The sequence below is a fragment of the Notamacropus eugenii genome, chromosome 6 (genome assembly GCF_028372415.1).
Source record: "Notamacropus eugenii isolate mMacEug1 chromosome 6, mMacEug1.pri_v2, whole genome shotgun sequence".
Classification (NCBI taxonomy): domain Eukaryota; kingdom Metazoa; phylum Chordata; class Mammalia; order Diprotodontia; family Macropodidae; genus Notamacropus; species Notamacropus eugenii.
The window spans coordinates 7,367,136-7,372,300 of NC_092877.1; positions in this window are offsets into that span (position 1 = coordinate 7,367,136).

Genomic DNA, 5,165 nt, shown 5'->3' on the forward strand with positions numbered 1-5,165 from the left:
TTCTGAGAGCCCCAAGCTCGGCCCTTGCTTGGTGAGGCCAGGACACCAACCCCCAGCTCTGAGTACCTCACTGGCAACACAGCCACTCTCCAAGGACAGTCTCTGTACTTCAGCCAAATGGGTTCTAAGTGGGGCTCCAGCCACAGAAGTTTAATAGGCAGGGGAAGATGGGTTGGAAAAGGCTCATTAGGTCTTATTTAGCCCAGTCTCTGAGGGACCTTCCCGGACTCCTTCCCAGTAGCATCTCCTCTGGGACAGTGGCTCCCAAATGGAGTTTGGGAAGTAGCCATGGTATATAAAGGATTCAGTGGTACCAAAATACTTCTCTAGAGAAGGGATGAAATGGGGAGGAGGATTGGTGAAAAGGAAGGCTTGGTGAGTGTAGAGGACAGAGTACCCTAGGCACTGGATCATAGATGTAGGGCTGGAAAGCTTAGAGGTCATTGAATCCATTCCCTTCATGTTACAGAGAGGGACACTGAGGCCCAGGGATGTCAAATGCCCCCCCCTCACCTACCCCCTGCCCTTGCTTGATCTTATGAAATTGAGGCCTAAAGAAACCATGGGACTTTCTCAAGGTCACACAGGTGACAAGTGGGTGCGCCAGTCAAAGGACCTCACTTGAGGAACTAGAGGGCCACATCTGGCCTCAAGGCTACAGGTTCCCCAACCCTGATCTGGTCCAATCCTCCCGTTCTGAAGATAAGTGACTTGTCCAAGACGATTATTACTGCCTTCTTCGCACCATTCTCCCAGCTTTCAGTAGTGAAGTAAATTGGACAGCTCTCCGGAGTGCCAATATCCAGGTATGCCTCTGCATCGTCCTTGGTTTGAGAAGTCAAGTCCTTCGGTCATCTTAGGGAATTCTCAGCTTGTAAGCCCAGCCCCCTGACCTGGCAAGCTAGTCCTGACTCCATTCCTCTCTTTCTCTGGAGGGGTAATAAGACTGAGATTGCTGTGTTCCCCAAGACATATCAATAAGCCCTTGTAAAATATTAGAGATGTCTCAGGATCACATCTGCTCCAGGAGGAGGTTTTTAGATGTCTCATTTGCAATCCTATTCACGCTGGTAAATAAAAAGCCATTTCATTTAACTACTGTGCAGGATTGGGGGCTGAGGAAAAAAAAACACGACCAAAGGCAGCCACAGAATTTAATCATGAAAGGTTTACATGAAAGGAAAGGAAGGGAAGAAAACCAGAATAGGATTTTTTAAACTTAAATGAGTACCTTAAAAAATGCATTTTGGAATGAGTCTGTGTTAGATTATAAACTTAAGGACAGGACTGATTGTCTTCTTTGTGTTCTCCAAGCTCAGTGGAGGCTTCAAAAAACATCATTTGGCAAGAACAGACAGCGAGACCACAGTGTCCTTGACAAGTAGTAATATTGACTTATACGTGGAAACCTTGACTCCACTCCTGGATCATTACAGATTAGTGTCGGGCATCTTAAAACCTCTTTTAGAACAGCGACAGCTCCTGCTTCCTCAGTGTGAGGATGAAATGTACTAGGAATAAAGGGAAAGTCTTATGCTTGAGTTCAGAGGATCAGCTTAACAAGAGGAGGCTGAAAGAGGTGTGCTAAGATATCATTTTGTCTGGAGGTTTTGGTAACTTCTAAGCTTGATGTGAATTACCGGTGTGATATGACAGCTAACAAAGCGAAGGCAAGCTTGCACTAACTTCAGAGCAGCATAGCTTCTAGGCACAGTGAAGAGAAAGGCAGCATTGCAGTCAGGAAGACCTGGCTTTAATTCCCTTGTCTGACATATACTGACTGTGTGACCCGAGGCAAGACTCATAAACTTTTAGCATCCCAGATACTGGGAACTCATTATCCTTCCCCTAGGACCTCCCCGACTCCTACGCCCATCCTCCAGCCTCACAATCTAGGCATCTGCCTGGACTGACTCCTCATTATCTCTCTCCCCTCTCCCTTTTCCCCATGCAAGTCGATGCCAAGGTCTGTTGATTTCACCTTCTCTCAATGAGGCCCCCTTCTCTCCTCTGAGATTGTCACTGCCCCAATGCAGGCCCTCATCACCTCATGCCTGGACTGTGACAATAACCCCCAGTGGATGTGCCTGCCTCAAGTCTCTCCCCACTGCAGTCCATCATCCAGTCACTGGAGTGATTTTCCTAAAGCACGTCCCCTCAAATCCCCACTCAATAAATGACAGAGGTTCCCTGTGGCCTCCAGGATCAAATACAAAATCCTCTTTTTGGTGTTCAAAGCCCTTTATAACCTGTGCCCCCTCCCACCTTTCCTGTCTTCCTACACCTGATTATCTGAAATACTCTGATCCAGTGACCCTGGCTTCCTGGTCACTCCCCAAACAAGACACACCATCCTTTGGCTCTGGGCATTTTCCCTGAAATGCCCTTCCTCCTCAACTCTGCCTACTGGCTTTCCTGACTCCCTGTAAGTCCCAACTACAACCCCACCTTGTAAAGGACGCGTTCCCCAACCCCTCTTAATCCCAAGGCCTTCATTGTTTCCTACGTATCCTGTGTAGAGCCTGTTTTCTATATATTTGTTTGTGTGCTGTCTCCTCCATTAGATTAAAAGCTCCTTGAGGCAGGAACTGTTTTTGGCCTCTTTTTGTATCCCCAGGGCTTAGCACCCTGCCTGGCACATAGTAGGCGCTTAACCAATCTTTACTGAGTAAATATCTACTGTTAGAGGCACCACCATCCTCCCCATCCCCTTGTACCACAACCTCAGCTTTAGATTTCATTCCTATTAGTGCCTTCCTTTCTCACGTCTCCCACCTACGCTATATACATCTTGTATGGATTCTATTCCACATTTGCCTGGCATCTCCCTCATTAGAATGTGAGCTCAAGGAAAGGAGGGGCCATGTTTTTGCTTTTTTTTTTTTTGCATCCTTCACACTTAGCACAGTGTCTAACATACAGTAAACACTTAATAAATGAATGTGGCCTAACTGCTGAATCTAAGGCTACACCTTGCCCAATTGCTGGTCTGTTTGGCAGAGCAAATTTTAACAATGGGCAGTCCTGGGGCGCTAAGAATGACTTTCATGTTTTTAAATAAAGCTTTATTATTTTCCTAAATGTAAAAACCAATGACGTCAAAGTTCCAGGCCAAAAAATAAATAAAGAAATCCCACTGTTCCCTAGTCTGATCAGACCACACCCGCAGTGTGGTGTTCAGTTCTAAGCACCATGTTTCAGGAAAGAGAGGGAATAAGTATTTGCACAGAACATACTATGTGCCAGGCACTGTGCTAAAACACTTTCCCAAAATTATCTCATTTGATTCTCCTCACCCTGGGAGACAGGTGATGTTACTGTCCTCATTTTACAGCTGAGGAAACTGAGGCAAACAGAGGTTTAAGTGACTGCCCACGGCTGCACAGCTAGCTTCTGTTTGAGATTGGATGTGAACCCAGGTCTTCCTGACTCCAGGCCCAGAGTTCTGTTCACTGTGCCACAGTTGCTTCCAACATGGAGAATACCCAAAAAGGATCTTGATAAACCAGGGAATATCCAGATGACAGCAACCAGAATGGTGATGAACCTTCATATCAGCATCCGGTGAAAGAACTAGGGCATTTTGGCCTACAGAAGACCTAATAGGAGGAGGGAAGGAGCATGATAGCTGCCAGTGATAAAAAAACTAGAAAACGCTGAAACATAGCAGACAAAGCATCAGCGAGACCTGGGTTGAAGTCCTGCTACTGACCTTGGGCAATACACTGACAGTCTACCCTCTAAGACTCTCAGCTGAAGAGACTGATCTCCATTAGGAGATGGAATCTCCCCAGGCCTCAGCTGCCCCATAAGATGAAACTCCTTCTATTTTGTCATATCATTTGAAGAACTGCTACATGGAAGAAGAAACTGACTCTACCTGGACTCAAAGGGCAGAACCAGTTACAAACAGGGAAGCCTGGCCTCGTGATCAGGCCAAACTTCCAAACAATGAATGAAAGGCGTTTGATCTTGGGAAGCCATTTAATCTCTGTGGACTTTGGCTTTCTCATCTCCACAACAAGGGGGTTGGTGAGACAGTCTCCTTCCAGCGCTGCATGTGATGCTCTGATTCTCAATGGCTGCTCCATGTTCCTCTCATCCCCTTTCCTTCCTCTTCCCAAGCAGATTCCTCAGATGAACAGTCTTCACTCACTCCCTTGGATGGATGGCTCTTCATCTGTTTATATTCACATCCTGTCTCCCCCGACTTTACTACAAGGCTAGGGGCAGGGGCCACATTTCTTTCTTTGTCTCTCCAGACCAAGGCTCTCCCTCCCCAGAGCAAGGCTCAATAAATATTTCTCTGTGATAACACCTCATCACCATCCTGGAACAACATTGGCAAAGGTCAGTGATATCATTCTTGCCAAGTCAAATGGCTTTTTCTCCATCATCAGTTTTCCTGACTTTTCTGCAACATGTCACAGCTCTGACCACCCTACCATCTCCAGGAAACACTCTATCTGCAGTGACAGTATACGTTCTCTTTGATTAATCAGCATTCCTTTGGCTGGCTCCTCTGCCTCCTTCCTACCCTACTGACCACCCCCAACTTTGGGCTTTCTCTAGAGTTCAGTCTTGGCACTCCTGTCTCAACATCTTCTCCCATCTGGTCTCATGTTATCACCTTGGAATGGTTGGATCTCCAATTTACATCGCCGATTCTGGGGTCCTAGCTGACCTCCCTATGTCTCTTGTATTTATCCTTCTATCTACTTGAAGATCCCACTTGGATTCTTACCATTCCTCTCTCACCCAACCCATGTTCATCACTTTCCTCCTCCAACCAGTATTCCCAGGGCCCCCTTCACTACTTTGGTCAATGGCACCAGTGAGGTCTTATTCTCTCTGGGGTAACCCTTGTTTCTCCTCTCCAAATGATGACTCCTGCTGTTATTTCCTTTCTGAGAAGCTCCATCTCTTATATAAAGGATCATAGGCTACATATTTAGAGATGAAATAGACTTGTGCATCCCTCTGGCCCATCATTTCATTTTACAGTTGAGGAAACTGAGGCCCAGAAAGATAGTAAGAAAATGGGAGACTCTAATAAAATAATAGCTAGCATTTATATGGCTCCTACTATGCGCTAGGTACTGCGCTAAGTGTTTTACAAATTTTCTTATTTAATCCTCACAACAACCCTAGGAGGTGGGTATTAT